This window comes from Manis javanica, chromosome 2, assembly GCF_040802235.1.
Source record: "Manis javanica isolate MJ-LG chromosome 2, MJ_LKY, whole genome shotgun sequence".
Classification (NCBI taxonomy): Eukaryota; Metazoa; Chordata; class Mammalia; order Pholidota; family Manidae; genus Manis; species Manis javanica.
Genome location: NC_133157.1, coordinates 43066422 through 43093746, shown reverse-complemented (window position 1 = coordinate 43093746; position 27325 = coordinate 43066422).

Sequence of the window (27325 nt, the reverse complement as noted above, 5' to 3'; positions counted from 1 at the left end):
ATGTGCATGTATTCCCCATGCTGATTGCTCTTGGGTTCTTCAGAAATAGAAAAGCAACACCATCATTCATAGCTACAGCTCCAAAATGTCTTCTTTGGAATAAAGAGATCTGAACTCACACTACCTGTGAAAGGACTCTATTGGCAAAAAAGCCACATTATACATCACAACTATGAAAATCCCTTTCTGTATTTCTCATTTGATATCAACTTTTACTCATCTTGGAGTCCACAGATACTATTTTCCTTGCTGTGCTTCTGACCTTGCAAGGCTCACCTCTGGGTGGCTCATGTAGGAAATGAAGGGATGCCGTCAAATGGTCCCCACATTCTCTCTCAATTCTCAAGTTCTAATTTCTCTCCTTTACCTCCTCTCCTTCTTCCTAATCCTCATTGTCCTTGCCCACATTATCAACATCGCCATCCTCTCAGATACCCTACTGCAGAGCAGTGTTTCTCAATCTTTAGCACGTATCAAAGTTATCAGCAGGCCTTACAGAAACAGGTTCTGAACCCCATCCCCTGAGTGTCCAATATAGTAGGCCTGGGGTAGGGCCTGAGAATTCGCATTTCTAACAAGTATCCAGATGATGATGGTAGTGGTGGTCTAGTCCACACTGAAAACTACTACATAGAGCATTACATAAACAATAATAAAAAATAATTCAATTATTATATTAAATTTGTTTCTCATTTTAAAATTAGAATTTTTCTAAAGTACAAAATCACAAAGTACAAAAAAATTTGCAGTGGGGAGTAATCAGCATGCTGTGGGGAAAAAAATGGGCACTTAACTCCAAAAGCACATTGCCTAAGGGAAATTAAGGAGTTTTTACATATGTATATTTAGAAAACCCTGCCTGACCTACCTTGCAGATCAATCTGCTTGGAGGAAAAATGTACTTGCTTGCCACTTCTGGCATGCAATTTGATATCAACTCTAAGAGGAGACCTATGACCACTCTGCTACTCCAAATAAAAATAGAAATGAAGCATTATTTCTCTCTATTTGATGAAATAATTCATTGCAAAGTAAACTTAGGTTGGGGAAGGCCTGAGCAAGCAAACTAACATACAAACAAAATCAATTCACAGCACTATAGGTTAACTTCAAAAATACCATCTCATGCTATTTAGTCCAATACCTCCAGAAAATGAGGAATGATATTCACGGTGCGATGCACTCCTTACTGATGCGTATAATTCAGACCATTTAAACACCAACTACCTGACTCTAAATTTTTCCTAGTGAGAACATTATGATGAAAATTTTCCTTTCTTAAGTTTTACTTTTTTCACACAGGTAGAAAAGATAGGGGAAACTACATATTATTAGATATTGGCATATCCATCATCTTAATTTCCTTCATAGCACCCACAATTGACAGGGAATTCTAAGTATCAGTAAGTCCATCATTCCTGTGAGAAATGACTTTTTTGCGTTGACCTGTGAAGTAGAATACATTTGCAAACAATGCATACATGTGCTTATAGTCTATATATACATATAGATACGTGCATGAAATGAACACACACATATATGCCTACACGTTTTCACACATTTTCCTTCTAAGAAGCTTGTGGAGAATTTAAAATACAATAATCAAGTGTTATGCTTCGGTTTGCTCTAGCAGAGTCTTTGCGTATTCCATGGCTTCCCAAGAACATGCCGGATGTATGAGGGCACTCTAGCAGTGCAGAGTCAGCATCAGTCTGACAACCGCTGCTTGACTTGTGCTGGGACTCCTTCTACACCATACTTGGTATTCTCCAAACCTATTTTAAGATCAAAGTTATTAATATCCCTCATTAGGCCATTGTAATTGACACTGTTTTCTTTTACAGAAAATGATTTTTAAAATAGCATGAAATCCTCAAAATGGTTTAGATGGAAAAAAAATAAAGGAGTGTGGAAATGGCTGAGGTCGCGCTGTTATTTTTTTTTAGAGGAGGATATTAAAATGTTCACCCTGGAGCTTTATCAAATGTTTTGGAGATTCTTTGTACCTCTGGTTCGGTAGTTATAAATTGGAGGACTCCATGCTGCTTCCACCATGGGCATTTTTTTCAGCAACTTTATATGAAGAAGAGGGATTTTTGAGTTTCGTTGTCATGGTAACCTTATATTCAGGTTGAAAAGCTTTATTGAATGTTTTGGGTATTTCTCCATTTCAGCCTTCATTTAATAGATTTTGATGTTCAATTGTTTAAATATGCTACTTCATCTCTGCTAGGGTTGTTTGGCTTTAATATATACATATATATGTGTATGTGTGTGTGTGTGTGTGTGTGCGTGTGTACATTGACAGGAAAGAAAGTATGCTAAGTATGATTTTCCTTTCTCTCCTTCCATTCCTGTTGGTACCTAGGATTTTTCACTTGTGAAAACCAAAGCAAGATACACAGATACAGTCTCAGATATAGGGAAAATAGATGTCCTTTTATTTGTATTGCAAAATAATACCACAATGTATTTCAAAAAAGGCCATAATTTTTCCCACACTATTTTCTTTATTCAAAAGGATAGAGATGCTACCAGAGCAAGGGCAGTGGGATCAGAAGGAATAAAATGATAGAGGAGAAAATCATGGGATACTAAAAATATGTCCTTTTTACAAAGACTGCTTGCTATTACCCAGTATTTCTGATAACATTTTTCTAGGAAATTCTTGTGTGCCAACAAGGGTGAGTGAGAGTTTCAAAGTGAAAGGGATTTGGTTGTTAAATATATTAGAGTAACACCAGGTTAGATAAGGGATCTAATATGCTTCTGTGCATTGTGATGTCTTTGAAGGATCAAATAGTGGTACTCAAATATTTTGATCAAGGACCTTGGGGTAGGTCAACTACAGTACATACTTTAGGAAATTCTGCTTTCAAACATATTTCTAACAGGTTTCTACTATTCCACATGTGAAGAGAATAGAAAAGACTCCTGAGTTGGCAAAGTGACACTTCAGCTATCTTGCCCTACTCCATACCTGCAGAATACACTTGAAGAGATAGGTCTCTCAAGCCAAATCAGAGTTCATGTGAGGAAAACTACAGATCCTTGCACTGTAAGCTCTCCATCTGCTAGATAATAAGCTCTACATGTTTGTACTCAAGAAACTAATAGCAGTAAGCCTCCAAGAGGGAACTCTGAGAAAGATGAGACAGCATGGTGGAACCTACCCTGACATGTGGCCCTGAGAAAGAGTCTATGTAAGTAAACTCATTAACTACAGGGCAGTACCTACATGAGACTGAACTTTGAAGGCCTCCCTCATATGAATGCTGCTGTTTTTTTGACCATTCACATATTCTAATCTGAAATTTAAGCCTTTTATTATCCAGTGCAGTAACTACAGTAATAGGAGTCTAGAGAATAATTTTCAACCAAATTTGATTTTCTTTGTAATTTTGAAGAAAAATATTACCTACTTTCTCAAGCTAATACTTATACTTTTTGGACTATGATTCATGGGAACTTAATATTTCTGTTCAAATACAGAACAATTAGAAATCACTGCATCATTTCAATATATAGTGCCCTGGACTTCTTCTTATGTATTAAAACACCCTACTAAGGGCAAGTTTATTATGATGACATAAGTAGTATTTAATGCTAGCACATCTAACCTTACATTAGATTCTCTCTACCCAGCAGGGTTATTTTATAAAAACAATCCTAATAAAAACCATAAACAGAGTTATTGGTGATTCAGATCAGCATACATACAACTAATGTTTTTATTTACATCAATATTTCTTAGCCATAAGGATTTATTCCTTCTGATTTCATCTTCCAGCTCCCCACCAGCATGCTCCTCACCATTAAGTGACATCCCTAAAGGAATGAATGGGAAAGCTGCTAAAGGAAGAAGCAGAAAGGATGCAGTCAGCCTGACCATGGCCAGTTCATATTCAAGCAATGTGGCTTTGTTCAGGGAAAAGGGATCTCTCCACAACAGAATCTGTTCCATAACTGGCCTGCTGTTAATGGCTTATGCTTCAATGTTTGTGATCCATCTAAATCAATTCTTACACTCTCACCATAAAGAGCCAAGTTTCCCAAAGCTCATTAGTCTAATCTGAAAACTGCGCATGCTCACATAATACAACAATCTTCAGTCTCTTTACATGATTGATTTCTACAGTGAGTTAATGAAGACAACTGCAGTGGTTGTTCTTAGTGTCCAAGCCAGACCCCTTTTACTAACTTGCAAATTCACCTAAGTGTTGTCAGTGCTGGTTGCAAACAGCTTACAGCTTCCCCCTTCTCTGGAGAATTTCTTAGCCCGAATTGAGCCACCACACATAGGAATAGCCATCCTGGTTTAACTGGGACTATCCCAGTTTTAGAACTGGAAGTTCTCCACCCAAAAAAAAAATCTCAGTTCCTAAAAAACTGAAATGATTGGTCTTTCCCACCTCCCTCCTCTTGTGACAGATATAGGAAGTACCATAACAATTCCTTCAAAGTACAATCAGTGCTAAGAGGCAATTCCTGCTCTGAGCTCCAGATAGAATCAGGTTGATGCTAGATTCCAGCTTAGATGGCATAATCACATAGCTCCTCTCCCTGCCCTGTCCTGCTTCCCTCATTCTCTTTTTCCTTAGAGGATCCCTTCTATCAATCATGTGTATCCAAACCCTGGCTTCAGGCTCAGGAACTCTACCCTATGAAAGAGAGAAAGTCTTTCAGTTTCAGAAAATGGGCTCCAGGAGGGCCACAAAATAAGTGTGTGGGTTTTGAAGTAAATTCACCCAAGTTGATATTCTACATTTTTTTACTTGCAAGGTATGTGACCTTAGACAAATTGCTAAAACTGTCTCTTCCTCAGTTTCTTCATGTGTTAAATGGCAATAATAACATAGGTCTTGAAAGATTTGCAATTATTTAAAAATGGGTAACATTTAAGGAATATAGTACACAGTAAATGTTATCTTTTGTGAAAATCCTCAGCATCTATCAGTTGAGTACTTCACAAATGTTAATTGCATTAACTTACCCATCTAAGAAAGACATTCTGTTTCTATAATTCACCTAAAAAGCATTTACTAAAAGAATCCACTTTTAGTAAGTCTGTTTTCAGAAGTAGATGTGAATAAAAAATTTCACCAAACTACCAGACAATTCTGATCTGATCAAGTTTCTTTTAACTCTGAAATTTGCTTTTAGTTGTTAGTCTTAGATTTTCAATGTACATCATGTTTTTTAGAATAATATTTGGGAGATATATTAGGAAAGTCAAATTTGGAGGTAAATATTAAAACTATTATTATTGTTATATTGCTGTAATAGTTATTTTTTTATTCTTTAAGAATATATCTACCGTCTTCACAAAAGTTTAAGTGCACAATACAGTACTGCTAACTAGAGGCACAAAGTTGCACATCAGATCTCTAGGACTTACTTATCTGTATAATATAACTGAAACTTTCTGCCTACAAACAGCAATCGCCCATTTTCTTCCTTCCCCTGGTAACCACCATTCTACTCTGTTTCTTTGAGTTTGACTATTTTAGATACCTCATATATAAGTAGAATCATGCCGTGTTTGTCTTTCTCTGATGGCTTATTTCACTTAGCATAATATCCTCCAGGTTCATCCATGTTGTCATGTGTGACAGGATATTTTGTTTGTTTTAAGGCTAAATAATAATACATTATATGTATATGCCATAAGATGTATATGTATATTCATCTGTTAATGGATATTTAGGCTGTTTGCCTATCTTGGTATTATGAATAATACTACAATGAACATGGCAGTGCTAATATCTCTTCTAAATCCTCACTTCAATTTTTCTGGACAGATGTCTGGAAGTGAGATTTTGTTGGATCACATGGTAATTCTGTTTTAATTTTTTAGTAACCCATTGAATTCTACCACAGTTTCTCATAGATGTGTAAATCAAGACTCATAGCTAGAAGAGAGATTCTGAGATAAGATTGGTGTTCTTAAAAAACAGTCAATACTAATTCTTATTTATTGAGTCTTTTCTGTAGTTCCATGTCAAGGGTATTACTTACACAACTCTTTTAATTCTCACAATTTTGGAGGAGTAAGATTACCAAAGTTACAAAGAAGGAAACTGAGACTCCGGTTAGTTAATGCTAGATCACAGAGTAAAGGGAGAAAGTGTAAGGAATAACAGAGAGGAGGAAAATAAAAATCCAAACACACTTTCTAGAAATTTCTCTTTAATTAGTGATCCTTAAAATTAAGCTATCTTGCAATTAATTTAACTTATATATGATAGCTTTGTAATCAGAAATATGCCCTTCTCTTCCACTACTTTTTAGAACTGAATAATCATGGTACACTGTAAGAATTATGTCAGAATTATTCACAAATTTCTGTCACACCATACCCAGCAAAACTCCCTTACAAGCCATATGTGCCTCCTTCTTTATATATAAAACAGCTGTCCATCACCAACAATCTTTACCGGGGACAGAGCAGAATATTTGGCACTCTAGTAGGTTTTATAGCTACTGAAATATGATGAATTCAAATAACAATTTTATCCAGAAACCACTGACTCAAATGCCAACTCTTCAAAAGCAGTGGTAGAGGAAAAGTTCAACTCTTACATGTAAAGTCCTGAGAGTAGCTTTTTTTTTCATACAAATTAATTTATAAACATACAATTGACTAGTGGGCATCATGCTTTAATTATGATTTTGAAAAGGCCCTGGCAGTAGACTAGCTCTGACAGCCTGTGACATGGTGTGGGCTTAAGAGAATAGGTACTCACACAGGCTGCGTCAATCACCCAGTGCATGCCATTTCAACTGCCTGTCTCGATCAGGGCCAGCATCCAAAAGTACAGCAATTAGAATGAGGAGATGAAAAGCACTGGGGACATTATGATGGAAGTCAGTGACCAGAGGAACCCACAGGAGTCAGCACAAAATGTCACCTTCACTCATACAGCTGTTTCAATACTGATAAGACAAACTGTAGTCCTTTAAAATGGGGCCACATAACTTGTTGAAATGGAAAAGAAAGAGCTAATTTAACAAAATCAAGGGATTCACATATTACCCAAGGAAGTTAGGGATTCAACTCTAGATTTCACTATCATATATGACAACAACCTCTTAACCCAGAATCTAACTGCTTAGTATTATATATGTGCCACTGTTTGATTTTATAATAACCATGGTATGCTGAGGATAGAAAATTACAAGCTTTAATATTTTCAGTTAAGTCATTAATTAGATTCATTGCTGTCCCTTTTTGGTTAGCATTTAGTGAAAAGAGAAGTGAGGAGCAAGGTCACAGTTGATAAGGCATTGTACTTAGTCACAGGTATAAATTCTCATACCGATTCAATTTATTCTAGCTTTAAAATCTTGAGCAGTTTCCAAACCTCAGTTCTTTAACTATAAAGTGTGACAGTAACATACAGCCATTGTGCAAATCACTTAATACCAGGCATGCATAAACTATAAAGAGACAGTGCAGAGACTCATCACTATTAAAAATTGTATGATCTGTTGCTATGTAACAAATTATTCTAAATTTTAGCAGCTGGAAACAAGAAACATTTATTATTATCTCACACTTCCTGGGGGCAGGAATCAGAGACTGGCCTAGCAGAACGACTCTGGCTCAGGGACCCTCCACAGAGACTGCATTCAAGGTTTTAGATGGGGTCATCTTTAGGCTCAACTAGGGGAGGATCTACTTCCAAGCCCACTGATGTGGAAGTTGGCAAAAAATCCACTTCAACACTCACTCATGTGGGTATTCATAGACCTCAGGATTCTGTTTATATGTTCATTCACATGGGCCTCCAGACAAGTCTGCCTCATGACATGGGGCAATTGGCTTCTCGCAGAGTGAGGTATCCAAGAGAAAGCAAGAAACAACACCCAAGAGAAGACCAGTGTTTTTATAATTTCCAAAGTGACATCCCATAACTTTGGTTGCATTCTGTTTGTTGAAAGCAAGTCATTCAGTCCAACCCACACTCGTGATAGATTGTACAAGAAGCTTACCACAACTGCAGAGATTTGACTGAGCCTAGCAATCAGTTTAGTCAAAGAGTAGAGTAAAGCAAAAACAAATGTAGCTTTTTAGGTTCTTTCCATGATTTTTACTCTATTTCGGGCCATACTTAACTAATTCATTCAGCTGTTTTATCTGTGCATACTCACTATGTGTTAAGCAATGTAAGTCTTGAAAACTCACATATATGTTTTCCTCCAGTCTTTGGAATGCAGACAGCTGTCTATTTAGAAGCTACTTTGCAAAGCCTAAGGATCAATTGTCCATTTCAAGGAGCATCCACAAGTAAGCTTGTCAATCTGATGCCATGCTTTTAATTTTTATTCACTTCCTCCTTTCCTTGGCTAGCTAATCTTACCTACAATTTGCATTCAAAAAGTAAGTAGCTTAAATTCTGAGCCTGTCCCCTCTGCTTATTTACCCACAGAAGCTCTCTTATCCAACCTTTGATTAGCAACCAGGAAACATTTACACTCACCCTTTCAGAGAAAGAGCTTGTCAGCTAAACCTGTGCCCACTGTGCCCCCACACAAAATGCCTGGGTTAAAATTTCAGTTTAAATCATAGTATACTAAGAGTCAAGGAAATTAAAAACAATCATTAATTCAACCTAATTTTACAAGGAGGAAAACTGAGGCACAAAGAACAAAATCAATTGAAATGCTAGAAACAAAAAATATGACAGGAATGAAAAATTCACTCAGACTTCAGAGAAGACTGGAAATATTAGAAGAAAAGGTCAGTGAATGTTAAGTTATTTCAACAGAAATTATTGAAATTAAAAGACAAAGTGATAAAGAGTGGGGGGAAAACCACATCTGAGAGCACAAAGACAGTATCTAAGGGTCTAAACATATATGTAGCTGGAGTCCCTGAAGAAGAAGAGAAAGGAATAAAGTAGAAGAAATATTTGAAGAGATACTGGCTGAGAATTTCCCAAAAACTGTCCCAAAGCCACAAACCAAACAAAATGTCATGAACCCCAGGCAAGATAAATTGGGCTAAAAATAAAATCACACCTAGGCAAGTTAGCCAAAATGCTGAAAACCAAAGAAAAAGATGAAAACTGAAAGGTAGAGTAGAAAAAGACATATTATGTACAGAGTGACAAAAGTAAGAAATTTAACTGACTTCTCATTACCAGCAGTTGAAGCCAAAAGATGATGAAATAATTTTAAAGAGCAGAAGGAAAAAAAAATGACTAAATACAATCCCACACTGGCAAGCACTCTCTTTCAACATGAAGGCAAAATAAATAATTTTTTTCAGAGGGACAAAAACTGAGATGATAGATCTCTAGCAATACAAAAAGTGATAAAAGAATTAATTCTTGCTGAAGGAGAAAGATACCAGAAGAAAGCCCAGATCTGCAGAAAAAAGTCACCTCACTCCTTTGCTTTGATTGGCTTATATTCTTAAATATATTTTTTAATGTAATACTTTTCAAATGCAACCAGATGGAAGACATAAAATAGCTTATCTGGCAAATATATTTATCTTCACACTTTACAGTCAATATATAATTTGTGAATCTCAGCATTTTATGGTCTTCCTCAGAAGTCACAGTGTGTTTCACATACCAACTTGATTCTCTACAAAGGTGTTATCACCCCACATGCTTCCTCGGCTCCTTCCCACTGCCTGCAATCAGCAACAGGACTGTTGCTCCAGCACACTTTCTTCCACATTACTCTCCAAGTGTCAGGCAAGTCCAGGCAGTACGAAGGAGGTTTATGCTACAAAGGTATGAAAGGATGGTATCACCACAAAAGGGCTCATACCTGACCTGGGAATACAGAAATTCCATAGGAATAAAATTGTCTTTCCCAGTATAGAAATTCTTAAAGACCTTTGTCCTTTATTTTTCATGTGGTAGTTTCAACAACAATATTAAAAAAAATTGTATTTGTGTTTTATTATTTGTTTTTGCTTTCTCCTTTACAGTTCATGTCTGTTGCCTTAATAATGTGTTTGACATCCAAATTTTCCAGTTAGGCTCTCATATTCTGCTTATTCTCTAGGTTAAAAGTTAGTAAAACTTAGTAAAATAAAATCAGGAAATTTACTTGGGTAAAATTGCTAAAATTTAGATGGATGAATCATGTAACAACATCTTATTGTTCACATTAAAACAAAATTTGAGCAGTTCTCTGAAATTTCAACTCAGTATCATAGTTCATTAAACACATTCTTAATTCCCCTTTTTTAAAAATCTCCACAAGTGATCTGTCACACACATAATTTCTTAACACAATCTTCTCAAAAAGGTCCAGTTTACCTAGTCTCACCACAGGAATTTATTGTATTCATCAAAGTCCTAGTGCAGCTAGCTAAATAGCTGACAAGTTCTTTAATTTGGCAATTATAAGAAAAATCAACTATTTTGAGAAACTAAAATTACATGTTATAATGAGAAGTAAACACTTTACTTGAGAATTAACATACACATAGCATATGTATCTGTGGTAGACTGTGTTAAAGTTCCCCAACTTTATGCTAATTCTCTGTAGGATGAACTATCCCTGTTGTTAATGCTTCCTGTGCTTCAAAGTAGGTGAATACTTCCCTACCTCATTTCAGGCCAGGCCATACAACTTTGGGGTGGAATATAGGCTGACATGATGCCACGATGCATATCATATCCAAACAGTAGTTTTAAATGAGCTTGCTTTTTTTATTTTTTATCTCTTGCAATCCTGTCCTAGACCATGAGAACAATATAGAAACTACTGTCTAGCCCAGATGGAAATTACTCTGTCATCCTGGGTTCAAAAATGAGAAGACATATTGAATAGAGATGATCATGATCAGAGTTGCAGCCAATCTGCAAACTTATTACCCAAAAAATAAATATTTACTGTTTTTTTAGCCACTGAAATTTAGAGGCTATGTGTTAACACAACAAAGCTGTCTACTAGGTGTGGGTGGGTGGGTGTGTGTGCATGTACATACGTACTTACTCATGTAAAGTCCATTAATTCTAAGAAAATTCTCATTCTTTCCATATGAAATTAATTCATACTGAAATATCAGGAAGCAAATCCCAATAGTACTTTCCATAACTTAAGTCTATTCTTAACTGTAAATAATCTGGGAAGTCCCCTATGCCTATAATAAACTTTGTAAAATTCCTAGAGTCTATTGTTCAGGGTATCTCTCTGTGTGTTATTCTAACTTTTCATTATTTCTCTGTTACAAATAGTCTATGAAGTATTTCACTCTTACAGAAGACTTTTTATACCACTGTGGCTATTGTTGGGAGAGACTATTTTCTTGGCTGTGATATAAAAATACCCCTCTCCAAACCTTTGTGGAAGTCAGTTCAGCCAAAGCTATTCTTTGTTTAACACTATAAATAGTACACCCCTATCCAGATACAGGAAAAGAGGAATATAAGGGTTCATTATTTCACTCAATTGTGCAGTCATAACAACAGTTCTAGTTGATAATTCTTAGAATTCTATTAATGTTCTTGGTATTAGGCTAGAATTTGTCTATTATATTAACTACTCAAAGGTCTAAAGGATTTCAAAACTTGTAAAAGAGTTGTTATTAGAATCATATCTTTATAATTGCTCTCCATACCAAACATCTTCATGTTTAATTACCACCAGATTTAAATGAAATTATTCTTTAAAACATGCAGTTTGCTTGAAAATTACTTCTTCCAGTTACAAACTGTTCTAATCAAAGAGTGTGGATCAATTCTTGTGCTCTAAATGAAGGTCTCATTAAATATTTATACATTGTCATTTTAGTCTGTTAAATAAAACCAACTATGTAGCACATGCAGACCAATAACTACACACATTCAGTTCCTAATAATCATTCTTTTATCCCTTTCTGATTCTTAAAAATTCAGTATATTACCTTAAAGCTCAAATACATCACCAAAGAGATGCTTTCTGTCACCCCAATGTATATTAATCAGCAACAACTTCAAGGCCAGTCAATACACACCATCCATAAGCAGTTTTAGGCAGTCTACATAGCCACACAAACTTCCCTTAGGCTGGAAGCTCTGTTAGTTAGTTGCTTTACATTTTTCCATGAAATATGTTTTATGAACCATCTATGATGGCAATATGCATTTCTCACTTTTGTACATTCTAGTACAAAAATATCGTATATTTCTGAGTATCTGTGAACAAACATGGATTATGCTTTTGTCTTGTGATCTAAAAGACTCTTGAAAACATATCTCACAAACTCCCTAATACTGTTTATTCTTGCAGAAATAATTTATATTCCTTCTTCCTGTTCAATACTACTTGAATTGTACAGGTTTTCCTACTAGGCATAATGTCACTTAGTGCCCCAAGTGCCAAATTTTGAGCCACATTGCAATTTCTATCTGGAAATGAAATGGGAAAACATTCAATATATCAAGTGGGAATACCTGTGCCCTCATTTTTTATGAATTGCTATCCCTCCCGCTATGATGCGTAAATTCTTTCTTCACTTTGGCCAGTGACAGATGACACTACAGCACTCCATTCTCCATACAGAGGCTCCTACACTACAGAGCCATAACCACAACAAAGTCTGATGAATTGTTGGAAACTACAAAACCAAATATCAGATCCATTTTAGTGCAAGTGTTTATAAGCCTATCAAGCAGGTAAGTTTTCTGCAAAATCTAGCTTTTATTTTGTCTTATATTTCTCAGCACTCCTTTGAGGCAAAGACTATTTAGGAGGCTTTCCAAAAAGACTGGATATTTTAAAGAATTTCATTTAATGCTGTCCCAAAAAATTTAAAGATAAAAACAGCAAGGTGTCAGTGTTGAGAGATGTTTATCTCAGAAAAAGAATATTTGACAAATCAGGTAGTCAAATAGTCTAATTGTGAACCACTGAGTGTGTACAGTGGAGCCTCAAGTATCTGGCAGAGTGATTTCCTTTTTAAAATTCATGACACCATACTCTGGTGCTTTGAATTTGGCTCAACATGAGAAATCTCCTTTGGATGAATTAATTGGAATATTGGCTCTATGGGAAAAATAATACATCCAATTCTCTTCATAAGAAAACTAGTATCTTGGATATAATTTTCAATTCCCTAAGGGTAACAACATCTCTTGATAAAGGAAATAAACTGCTTTCCCAAATTTTTAAAGTTCAACATTCTACTTTAATTATTATGTCATATGCTACTGTTAAAAGTATTTTCATTGACATGGATTATTTATGAACCAATAAACACAATGGAATGAGTATTGAGACAGTAAATATGGACGTTTGTGTTTTTAAATATACATTTCACTTGGATTGAAAAAAGGTTTGTTTTTGAAAAATAGAAAAAATAGTAAAAGAATCTTCCAGTCTTATTAAAATATAACATATATTATAGAATATTACAGTGTTGGGAAATTTCCCATATCATATATATGTATTCACCATCAACAATTCAAATGTTATATCACATATCTTAAAGCTCTTTATTCTGTCAATTTGATCTATATTTAACTCTATTCACAACATGGAAGTTAGCAATATCACTTCCATGAGTAGAGCTCAACTTATATTCTCTGTCTTTTCACCAGCCTTGCCTCAGATTTGTCCCAGTGTAGGGGTGAAAAATGTTTGCAATTTGTGCACATTATATATTAAATCTATAATGAACCATCTCATTCTTTATTACAAAGAAAAATATACTTTCTTCTTTCACAGAAAATATAGTTTTTCAAATAAAAAGTAAATACTCCACTTCAAAATGTTGAATAAAAATATAAAGAATTCTAGCTGGTTAAATTTAGAGTGCTAAACAAGCCCAATCTAAGAATACTCTTTGGCTTTATGCCCAGAGCATTCTTCTTTGATTGTGAATTGGATATATTTTCATTCACTTTCTGCTATGTATATTTTTTTCTTCTCTTAAGAGACTCCAGGTTTTGATTAGCATGTGGTATTAACTCCCTACCTTCTGAAGACAGCTGAATCATTTCTAGTCAACGATGCACCATCATCCCGTCCTTTTCACCTAGAACATTTTCCATGATTAACTGTGACTAGACAGGTTAATGTTTCTTTTTTTTTTACAAATCAATCTTATTGAAGTATAATTTACACACCATAAAATGTATCCATATTAAGTTAACTCTTTCATGAATTTTAACAAATATAACTATAATGAAAATATTGTACATTCCCATCATCCCCCAAAATATTCTTACACCACTTTACAGTCAATACTCTCCATACCTATTAGACAAAACAATGACCTGCCTCCTGTAAATAAGTGTCCATACAGTGTATGCTCCATTGTGTCTGACTTCTCTTGCTAAGCATGATGTCCACAAAATTCATCTGTGTTTTTCTGTGTATCAGGAGTCCTTTCCTTTTCATTGCCAGGTAACATTATGTTGTTTGGATATATCACAGTTTACCTATTCATCTGTTCATGAACATTTGGGTTGCTTCAAGTTTGGAACTATGATGAATATACTAGTCTTTGTGTGGATATATATTATCATTTTTCTTAGATAAATGCATATTTTGTTAAATTTAGTTTTGATTATTTTATGTTTTTATGCTATTATAAATGGTATTGTTTTCTAATTGTTTATAACTAGTGTACAGAAATCCAGCTGATTTTTATGTGACTTAGTGTCCTGTGATCTTTGTGAATTCATTTATTATAATTCTTTTTAGTAGATTTCCTAGGGCTTTCTACATAAATAATGATAGCATTTGTAAAGAGTGATAGTTTATTTCTTCCTTTTCTGTCAAATGCCTTTTAGTTCCTTTTCTTCCAACAATGCACTGGCTAGGACCTCCAGTACAATATTTAGCAAAAATTGTAAAAATCTTTGTCTTATTCTCAATGTTAGGGGGAAAGCATTCAGTTTCATTACCAAATATGATGCCAGCTGCAGATTTTCATGGATGTCATTTATTTGATTGATAAAGTTCCCTTTCATTTCCTAGTTTACTGAAAGTTTAATCTCCTCACTTTTCCTATATCTAATAAGATGATCCTATGGATTTTTTAAGTTTTTAAAAACATTTAATATGGTTGCTTATATTGATTATCATTGTACATATACATCATATCAAAACCTTGCTGGGAAAAATGTCACTTGGTCATGACATTTTATCCTTCTTATGTATTACTTGATACTTCTTGGTATTACTCTGTTAAGCATTTCTGCATCTGTGTGATGGCTGAGGCTACAGCTACATTCTTGTAACCATGAGGTAAAAAGAAGAGATTTTTAGAGATATTAATGCTGACATCATTAAGCTTCCAAACCAGACCTCTGGACTATTTTGTGAAATTAATTAATTAATTAATTGATGCATTTGTATCAATCAGAACAGCTAGGATTCCTGTTACTTGGAGTTAAAAGTGTCCCTAACTGATTCAAATGCCATGTGGGGAATGTTGTATTTTAGAACTACTCAAGAACATAGCAGAACCTCACGTCACCATTGTTTTTTGATTTTGGTTTTGTTTTAATGGCAAATCATAATCATAATAGTGCTACATCAATTGTCTTATTTAATTTCATAAGAACTTCACATCATAAAATGGACACTATTATTCTTTTTTACAGAAAGTGAAACTGAAACTCAGAGAAGTGATCTGCACAAGGTCATCCAGTTTTTAAAAGCTAACAGTACATTTTGAAATTATTTTTATATGACTAGAAGGTTCATGCTCTTAACTGTAGCTTCCCCAAGAGTAAGAGGTCTTTCCTGAACTTTTGCCAAGCAGTTTGGAATTCACATTTGGTAGTCTCCATGGTACACTTTTGTGCACTCAGTACTTTGGGAAGTTGTGAATTTCTGACCAATGGAAAATGTGATATTGAACAGTGAGGGTATATGAATGCAGCCTGGTAATTCCAAAGAGGAGTATTCAGTAATGGTCAAGGAAGCAATAGCAACATCTGGTTAATTTTATGCCCCACTTATAAATAGATGGAAGAAGGAGGCATTTGACAATTTGAAAACAGAAACTACGTTTTATCTTGAAACTTTTGGAGGATCACAACTAACAAATAATTTTAAAGGTACTTTCAAGTTTCTGTGAACAGTCTTGCTCAGAAAAATGTATAAACAGAGTATCTGTTGGGTTTTTGCTAAACAATGTTTTCAACAAACCTTTAAAGGACACTAAATTATGCTATTAAATTCTGAGAGGGAAAAACAGTTCTCAATAATAACAATGGCTATAGTTTTTCAGGGCCAAATTTTGCCAAGTTGAAATGCTCAGGCTTAGTGTGATTACATAAATACCAATACTAGAAAGAAGAATGCATTTGAGAAAGGCTAAAGGACAAGCCAAGTTTGACTGGAACAACAGAAATACAGCAAAAAGTGCCACATGAAGAATGAATGTTTAACAGGAATAAATAAACCTTCACTTGGACCGAAATGTTTTTTAAAAAGTCTACAATTCACTTACTAGCATTTTTGAAAATTCAGTCATGTGGCAAACCTGTTTAAACTGATAAAACAGAATCTAGGGCTTTGTACACAATCAGAAAAATAGACAAGTGCTTCCTGTGATTAATTGGTGGAGCCTGCTTCAATACTGATTAGGTCTCCCACACAGTGAGAGATAAAGACAACCAAAGGACTGCTGGTGACCAAATACTAGAAAATGAAAATTAAGTGAGGCAGGAAATTCTGAGAGGTTGTTTTGCAACTTACGGAACCACAGTTCAGTAACATTTTATAAGAGGACTTTGTCTCTAGACAGTATTACACTCTTTAAAATAAAAACAAAATAGTCTTAACCAGTATTTTATTTGTATAATACACTTTACATTTTAGAAAGTACCTTCAGAAACCTTATCCCACATGACCTTCATAAAAAACAATGAGGTATAAAGTAGGATTACCAGTGCACAGATGAGGAAACTAAAGTCACGAAGAAAATAGAAGTATGAAAGTACTTTTTCTTATGTTATGACAATAACAAAAACAAACTACCATGTACTGGCCATCTGCTAGATGGCAGGAATTATGGTAAGTACTTTAAATTTAACATATCATTTAATCCTAACAAGAATTTTGCAAGATATATATTATTAGACCCATATCACATGTGAGGAAGACTGGGGATGAGACAACTTAAATATCTTGTCCAAAACAACTCAGACATTATAGATTCAGAATTTAAGTCCATGCCAGTCTGAATGCGAATCCAGCAGTTGGAAAGAAAAAGATTGGGTCTATCATATTACTCTTTACTGAATTAATGACTTCCTTACTCCACTATATTAAAATCATGTACCTATGCATTTTATAAATGATTATTTACATACATTATATAGACATATGCTCATATAATGCAAGTATTATAAGACTTGTATGCATCTTTATTTTTTAAAGGTTCTATTTCATGCCTAGATAGGGTTAAAAGAAACAGATGAATTGAGTTTTTTCACTTTTATCATCCCAAAGTCAGTTGTCATTTGTTACATAAACTTATATGAATAAGTTTGTATTTGCAAAGATATGCTTAAATTGTACAAGCTATGAACTTCACACCAGGGAACCAGGCTAGACAAGTTCTATTATGTTCTAAAAAGTCTGCTAAGTAATAAACTATTCGTTAGAGAAAAAAAGGCTAAAAAAAAAAAGATGTACAACCTAATTTTGACCATGGCTGCATCACTGGTAGTATCAGTGTGGCTTTTCAATTTATTTCTACATTTATAGCATGTGTATGTCGTACTACAGTTGGCTCTTGAACAACACAAGTTTGAAGTATGCAGGTCCACTTTTATGCAGATTTTTTCAATAACTATATTAGAAAATGTTTGAAGATCTGCAACAATTTTAAAAAATATTTTCTTTTCCCTAGCTTATTTTACCAGAAGAATACAGCATATAATACATATCACATACAAAATATGTGATAATTGATTATCTCTGTTACCAATAAGGCTTCCAGTCAACAGTAGGCTATTAGTAGTTAAGTTTTGGGGGAGTCAAAATTATATGTGTATTTTGGACTGTGTAAGGGGTCAGTACCCCTAACCCCCAAGTTGTTCAAGGGTCAGCTGTAAACATTGTGCTATTAATGATTACATTTATAAAAAAACCTTTTTCCTTGAAGACCTAAGGGTCAAGTATATGCACTATGCATAAATGGACAATTCCAAGTTAATGAGATAAGTACAATGATGGAGATGTCAAGGTGCTTTGGGAGCTTGAAGGAAAGTAACAAAACAAGCAGGTAGAATCAAAAAAGCCTTGCTGAAGATGAACCTTGAAGTAAACATTCAGTGGACAAGTAGAAATAAGTCAGCTAAAAGGAGAGAATGTAGCAATGTAGAAAGGGACACAACCTGGGAACTTTTCTCATCTTTTACTTCATAACAGTAAGCTTGTACATGCATGAACCACTACAAGGCAACTAAATACTAATTTTTCATGCTTTGGTGTCAACCCCACAATGGTTTCACCTATCTTACCAAATTCCTCAAGTGTAGTCTATTAGGCAACTCTGACAATTCCTAAGCAGGGGAACATAACTTCTAATATGTGTTCTAATCAGTCAACTTGTCTTCCTCCTTAATTCTTTCCTTTAATCCTATCATTTTCTTGACTTGATACCTGAAAAGTTGGACCTCATTGGTATTTTAATCACTCCTTTCCAAGACTTATGTATAATTACCCATCCAGGTAAATTGCGACCATCCTCATTTATACTATCTCTTCTTTCCCTTTCTAGCTTTTGTTTAAACCATGTATATGGTCACCATGATTTATCATTTGGTTTTATGCTCTAGCACTGTTCTCATATTGTGTTTAAGGAATAAATCCTTAAATTTATATACCTCCTAAGATTGGGCATATAGTAGGTATTCAAAATCTACTTTAATAATGAAGTAACAACATATTCACAGATGTTTCCATTTCAGTAAGAAACCCAAAGGAGTTTCAGTGCCAAAAATACGCAGGAAACAAGCTTCCCTGACTTAAAAATATAAACTGCACGATGGTCTCCTTATTTAAAAGATCTTACAAACTCAGAGCCAAAAACAAAAGTAGTCTGAGCCAACTCTCTTGATATATCTTGACCCAAAACTAAGGATGGATAGGAAAGATGTAATAACACAATTTGATTATTTGGCAACATTTTGAATAAAAGACTGAAATCAAATATTGGGACTGGTTTTGTTAATTAAGTCACCCTAAGGCAAATTAATTTGGTCATTTAAAGCTCAAGTCTTTATGCCCTATATACACCCCATATATTCAAACACCTTTTCCAATTGAATTACATTTCCACTTTATACTATCTTTGAATGTTAATAAATAATAGGGAAAAATTGGAAACTTTACAGGGTTGAGGGTAGGAGAGTGCTTTGATCTGTAGTTTCAATTTATACATCTCCCTCTATTGTTTTGGCATTTATTCTGAAAATTCCTAACTTTATAAAATGCACCCAGAAATGCATTCCTGGTAAGTGGCATTATACCATAGAAACATTTTCAATGAAAACATGTTTTCAATAATTTAAAAATTATTAACCAGCTACACTTTTGACTCTTTTTTACTTTCTTGATGTATTTTTTTCTCCTTATTTACCTGTTCTAGAGAATTTTCTTTTTACATATTTCCTTATGTTTCCACAAGTCATCATAATCAGAGCTTGCAAGTACCTACACACCAAACAGGAAACCAAGAAAATCTTGTTTGGTTACAGGTTTTTGTAGAAATAACTGAAACTTGGAACTAGGTTTATTGCAATTTTTCTTGAGGTAGACAAACCATCCACAGAGTTTTGTGCAAATCTGGAATGAATTCAAAGACAACCTGAGCCAATTAATCTTTTGGCAGGGGAAATTGTAAAATATGATGACTGTGTCTGTGCTAGCTGACTTTATTTAAAAATGGGTGAGAGGATGGCGGCGTGAGTAGAGCAGCAGAAATCTCCACCCAAAACCACATATATCTATGAAAATATAACAAACACAACTCTTCCTAAAATAGAGACCAGAGGACACAGGACAACATTCAGATCACATTCACACCTGCGAGAACGCAGTGCCTCACAAAGAGAGTAAGATACAAGCCCCGGCCCGGTAGGACCCAAGCACCCCTCCTCCCGGCCCCTGGTGGGTGGAGAGGAGTCAGCAGGGAGGGAAAGAGAGCCCAGGATGGCTGAACACCCAGCCCCAGGATTCCGGACCAGAGCAAAGACACAGTGCATGTGTGGGGTCCTGGATACTAGGGAAACCAGGCAGCAGGACCGGTGAGCAGGTGCCTGAGGCCGCCGCCAGAGAACAAAGAAAATAGCGCATTTTTCCCTTTTTTTTTTTTTGGCGAATGCTTTTTGGAAGCCTTAAAGGGACAGGAACTCCAATACTAGGGCAACAGGGCAGCAAGACCAGTGAGCGGGTGCCTGAGACTGGTGCCTGAGGACAAAGAAAATCGTGCATTTTTCCTTTTTTTTTTTTTTTTCTCTTTCATTATTGCTGTTGTTGTTTTGGTTTAGAGAGTGCTTTTTGGAAGTCTTAAATGGGCAGGACAGGACACTTAGCCCAGAGGCAGGGAATCTGGGGATCTCTGGGCACTCTAACCCCCTGGGCAAGAGGGAGCACAGAGACCCCTTACGGAGATAAATAGCCTCCCAGCCCTCCCCCTCCAACAGGGCTCCACCATTTCGGAGGAGCAGCGCCACCGAGGCCATGCCCACAGCAACAGCGAAGATAAACTCCAAACCAACCGGGCAGGTAGCTGAAGCCCTGTCTGTGCACAGCAGCCAAGCACAAGCCATTAGAGGTCGCTATTCTCCAGGAGAGGAAGGACACAAACCAACAAAAAGGAAAGCTCTCCCAGCTGTCACTCGTACCAGCTCTGCAAACTATATCTATCACCATGAAAAGGCAAAACTACAGGCAGACAAAGATCACAGAGACAACACCTGAGAAGGAGACAGACCTAACCAGTCCTCCTGAAAAAGAATTCAAAATAAAAATCATGAACATGCTGACAGAGATGCAGAGAAAAATGCAAGAGCAATGGGATGAGATGCAAAGAAAAATGCAAGAGCAATGGGATGAAGTACGGAGGGAGATCACAGACGTCAGGAAGGAGATCACAGAAGTGAAACAAACCCTGGAAGGGTTTATAAGCAGAATGGATAAGATGCAAGAGGCCATTGAAGGAATAGAAGCCAGAGAACAGAAATGTATAGAAGCTGACATAGAGAGAGATAAAGGATCTCTAGGAAAGAAACAACACTAAGAGAATTATGTGACCAATCCAAAAGGAATAATATTTGTATTATAGGGGTACCAGAAGAAGAAGAAAGAGGAAAAGGGATAGAAAGTCTCTTTGAAGAAATAATTACTGAAAACTTCCCCAAACTGGGGGAGGAAATGACCAAACAGACCATGAAAATACACAGAACCCCCAACAGAAAGGATCCAAGGAGGACAACACCAAGACACATAATAATTAAAATGGCAAGGATCAAGGACAAGGAAAGAGTTTTAAAGGCAGCTAGAGAGAAAAAGGTCACCTATAAAGGAAAACCCATCAGGCTAACATCAGACTTCTCGACAGAAACCCTACAGGCCAGAAGAGAATGGCATGATATATTTAATGCAATGAAACAGAAGGGCCTTGAACCAAGGATACTGTATCCAGCACGACTATCATTTAAATATGATGGTGGGATTAAACAATTCTCAGACCAGCAAAAGCTGAGGGAATTTGCTTCCCACAAACCACCTCTACAGGGCATTTTACAGGGACTGCTCTAGATGGGAGCACTCCTAAAAAGAGCACAGAACAAAACACACAACATATGAAGAATGGAGGAGGAGGAATAAGAAGGGAGAGAAGAAAAGAATCTCCAGACAGTGTATATAACAGCTCAATAAGCGAGCTAAGTTAGGCAGTAAGATACTAAAGAAGCTAACCTTGAACCTTTGGTAACCACGAATCTAAAGCCTGCAACGGCAATAAGTACGTATCTCTCAATAGTCACCCTAAATGTAAATGGACTTAATGCACCAATCAAAAGACAAAGAGTAATAGAATGGATAAAAAAGCAGGACCCATCTATATGCTGCTTACAAGAAACTCACCTCAAACCCAAAGATGCACAGACTAAAATTCAAGGGATGGAAAAACATATTTCAGGCAAACAACAGTGAGAAGAAATCAGGGGTTGCACAACTAATATCAGACAAAATAGACTTCAAAACAAAGAAAGTAACAAGAGATAAAGAAGGACACTACATAATGATAAAGGGCTCAGTCCAACATGAGGATATAACCATTCTAAATATATATGTACCCAACACAGGAGCACCAGCATTTCTGAAACAAATACTAACAGAACTAAAGAGGGAAATAGACTGCAATGCATTCATTTTAGGAGACTTCAACAAACCACTCACCCCAAAGGATAGAACCACCGGGCAGAAAATAAGTAGGACACACAGGCACTGAACAACACACTAGAACAGATGGACCTAACAGACATCTATAGAACTCTACATCCAAAAGCAACAGGATATACATTCTTCTCAAGTGCACATGGAACATTCTCCAGAATAGACCACATACTAGCTCACAAAAAGAGCCTCAGTAAATTCCAAAATATTGAAATTCTACCAACCAATTTTTCAGACCACAAAGGTATAAAACTAGAAATAAATTCTACAAAGAAAACAAAAAGGCTCACAAACACATGGAGGCTTAACAACATGCTTCTAAATAATCAATGGATCAATGAACAAATCAAAATAGAGATCAAGGAATATATAGAAACAAATGACAACAACACAAAGACCCAACTTCTGTGGGATGCAGCAAAAGCAGTCTTAAGAGGAAAGTATATAGCGATCTAGGCACACTTGAAGATGGAAGAACAATCCCAAATGAATAGTCTAACATCACAACTATCGAAACTGGAAAAAGAAGAACAAATGAGGCCTAAAGTCAGCAGAAGGAGGGACATAATAAAGATCAGAGAAGAAATAAACAAAATTGAGAAGAATAAAACAATAGCAAAAATCAATGAAACAAAGAGCTGGTTCTTTGAGAAAATAAACAAAATAGATAATCCTCTAGCCAAACTTAATTAGAGAAAAAGAGAATCAACACAAATCAACAGCATCAGAAATGAGAATGGAAAAATCACAACAGACTCCACAGAAATACAAAGAATTATTAAAGACTACTATGAAAACCTATATGCCAACAAGCTGGAAAACCTAGAAGAAATGGACAACTTCCTAGAAAAATACAACCTCCCAAGACTGACCAAGGAAGAAACACAAAAGTTAAACAAACCAATTACGAGCAAAGAAATTGAAACGGTAATCAAAAAAACTACCCAAGAACAAAACCCTGGGGCCAGACGGATTTACCTCAGAATTTTATCAGACACACAGAGAAGACATAATACCCATTCTCCTTAAAGTGTTCCAAAAAATAGAAGAGGAGGGAATACTCCCAAACTCATTCTATGAAGGCAACATCACCCTAATACCAAAACCAGGCAATGACCACACCAAAAAAGAAAATTACAGACCAATATCCCTGATGAATGTAGATGCAAAAATACTCAATAAAATATTAGCAAACAGAATTCAACAGTATGTCAAAAGGATCATACACCATAACCAAGTGGGATTCATCCCAGGGATGCAAGGATGGTACAACATTCAAAAATCCAACAACATCATCCACCACATCAACAAAAAGAAAGACAAAAACCACATGATCATCTCCATAGATGCTGAAAAAGCATTTGACAAAATTCAACGTCCATTCATGATAAAAACTCTCAGCAAAATGGGAATAGAGGGCAAGTACCTCAACATAATAAAGGCCATATATGATAAACCCACAGCCAACATTATACTGAACAGCGAGAAGCTGAAAGCTTTTCCTCTCAGATCGGGAACCAGACAGGATGCCCACTCTCCCCACTGTTATTTAACATAGTACTGGAGGTCCTAGCCATGGCAATCAGACAAAACAAATAAATAAAAGGAATCCAGATTGGTAAAGAAGAAGTTAAACTGTCACTATTTGCAGATGATATGATACTGTACATAAAAAACCCTAAAGACTCCACTCCAAAACTACTAGAACTGATATCGGAATACAGTAAAGTTGCAGGATACAAAATTAACACACAGAAATTGTAGCCTTCCTATACACTAACAATGAACCAACAGAAAGAGAAATCAGGAAAACAATTCCATTCACAATTGCATCAAAAAGAATAAAATACCTAGGAATAAAGCTAACCAAAGAAGTGAAAGACCAATACCCTGAAAACTACAAGTCACTGTTGAGAGATATTAAAGGGGACACTAACAAATGGAAACTCATTCCATGCTCGTGGCTAGGAAGATTTAGTAACGTCAAAATGGCCATCCTGCCCAAAGCAATATACAGATTTGATGCAATCCCTATCAAATTACCAGCAACATTCTTCAATGAACTGGAACAAATAATTCAAAAATTCATATGGAAACATCAAAGACCCCGAATAGCCAAAGCAATCCTGAAAAAGAAGAATAAAGTAGGAGGAATCTCACTCCCCAACTTCAGGCTCTACTACAAAGCCACAGTAATCAAGACAATTTGGTACTGGCACAAGAACAGAGCCACAGACCAGTGGAACAGAAGAGAGACTCCAGACATTAACCCAAACATATATGGTCAATTAAATATTTGATAAAGGATCCATGGACATACAATGGGGAACTGACAGTCTATTCAACAGATGGTGCTGGAAAAACTGGACAGCTACATGTAGGAGAAGAAACTGGTCCATTGTCTAACCCCATATACAAAGGTAAACTCAAAATGGATCAAAGACCTGAATGTAAGTCATGAAACCATTAAACTCTTGGAAAAAAAGATAGGCAAAAACCTCTTAGACATAAACATGAGTGACCTCTTCTTGAACATATCTCCCCGGGCAAGGGAAACAACAGCAAAAATGAACAAGTGGGACTATATAAAGCTGAAAAGTTTCTGTACAGCAAAAGACACCATCAATAGAACAAAAAGGAACCCTACAGTATGGGAGAATATATTTGAAAATGACAGATCCGATAAAGGCTTGACGTCCAGAATATATAAAGAGCTCACACGCCTCAACAAACAAAAAACAAATAACCCAATTAAAAAATGGGAAGAGGAACTGAACAGACAGTTCTCCAAAAAAGAAATACAGATGGCCAACAGACACATGAAAAGATGCTCCACATCTCTAATTATCAGAGAAATGCAAATTAAAACTACAATGAGGTATCACCTCACACCAGTAAGGATGGCTGCCATCCAAAAGACAAACAACAACAAATGTTGGCGAGGCTGTGGAGAAAGGGGAACCCTCCTACACTGCTGGTGGTAATGTAAATTAGTTCAACCATTGTGGAAAGCAGTATGGAGGTTCATCAAAATTCTCAAAACAGACCTACCATTTGACCCAGGAATTCCACTCCTAGGAATTTACCCTAAGAACGCAGCAATCAAGTTTGAGAAAGACAGATGCACCCCTATGTTTATCACAGCACTATTTACAATAGCCAAAAATTGGAAGCAACCTTAATGTCCATTGGTAGATGAATGGATAAAGAAGATGTGGTACATATACACAATGGAATACTACTCAGCCATAAGAAGAGGGAAAATCCAACCATTTGCCACAACATGGATGGAGCTGGCAGGTATTATGCTCAATGAAATAAGCCAAGCGGAGAAAGAGAAATACAAAATGATTTCACTCATCTGTGGAGTGTAAGAACAAAGGAAAAACTGAAGGAACAAAACAGCAGCGGAATCACAGAACCCAAGAATGGACTAACAGGTACCAAAGGGAAAGGAACTGGGGAGGATGGGTGGGCAGGGAGGGATAAGGGGGGAAGAAGAAGAGGGGTATTAAGATTAGCATGCATGGGGGGGAGGGAGAAAGGGAAGGGAGTGCTGTACAACACAGAGAGGACAAGTAGTGATTCTACAACATTTTGTTATGCTGATGGACAGTGACTGTAATGTGGTTTTTAGGGGGGACTTGATATAGGGCAGAGCATAGCAGACATGGTGTTCTTCATGTAAGTGTAGATTAAAGATTAAAAAAAAGGGAAAAAGGAAAGAAAGAAAGAAAAGGGGGATTACTCCTTGATAGGATAAAACTATTGGTAAATCAAAGATTAACATATGCTTTAAATATCCTTAATGTTGATCACTTAAAGGGTGTCAGATGATCGGCTATGGAGGTACTCTTTTCTGATAATATTCCTTTCTCTTAATAAAAATAAAAAATAAAAAATAAAAAAAGCAGTTCCTGTGTGCTGACCTCCAATGAGTTCTACTCAGTAGTATAGAGGGCATGTCAAAGTGTGGGCAAAGGGTCTGTTTGTTTCTATGCAGAAGATCAAGGACTAGCTTGGCTACCCAGAAAATGAACTAAGATACGATATGAGGAGGAGCTTCCGGCATCAGCACTCTCTGGAGGACTCGTGCTAGGGGATGATCATCAAAAAGCCTCCACAGGGATCCAGGCCATGCTGCGGTTGTGGCTGCATCCACCCCACCGTTTCCTGAACTTGCCACTGGAATGAGGAGGGAGATGTCTAGGCTGGCATGTGCATATAGTGAGACAACGAATTTGAGTGGATTTGTACTGTTGGAACTCAACCAGGAGTTGAGAGAGGTGCAAGTTTTAGCACTCCAAAATCTTACGACTATAGACTATCTATGGTTAAAAGAACATATGGGATGTGAACAGATCCCAGAAATGGGTTGCTTTAATTTGTCTGATTTCTCTCAGACTGTTCAAGTACAGTTGGACAATATCCATCATATCATAGACAAATTCTCACACATGCCTAGGGTGCCTAACTGGTTTTCTTGGCTTCACTGGAGATGGCTGGTAATTATAGATTTGCTTAGTTTATGTCACCATATTCCTATTATGTTAATGTGTGTGCACAAATTAATTAGTAGTTTAAAATCTATACATGCTTAAGGTTCTCTACAAGAAGATATGTCAAAGAAATAATCAATCCTCCCATGTTTTCTTTCATATGCTACCTCTATAGCTTTTCTCCTTCCTTACTAATTACAACTCTTAAATAGAATTCGTGCCTCATATTGAATTTACCGAGCATCATAATTCCTCCAGGTGGTAAAGATACCTCAAGACAAGTGCTGGGCATAGAAGCCACAGGGCATAAATCTGCAAAGAAGTAAAAAGCTAACCTTTGCAAACAATATGGCTTCTCTCTCAGTTACCAACTTTACATCTCCCTGTATGGCCCCGGAAGATGACTGGTTAGCCAGAGACGGGTAAGATTCCTCAAGGGAGGAACA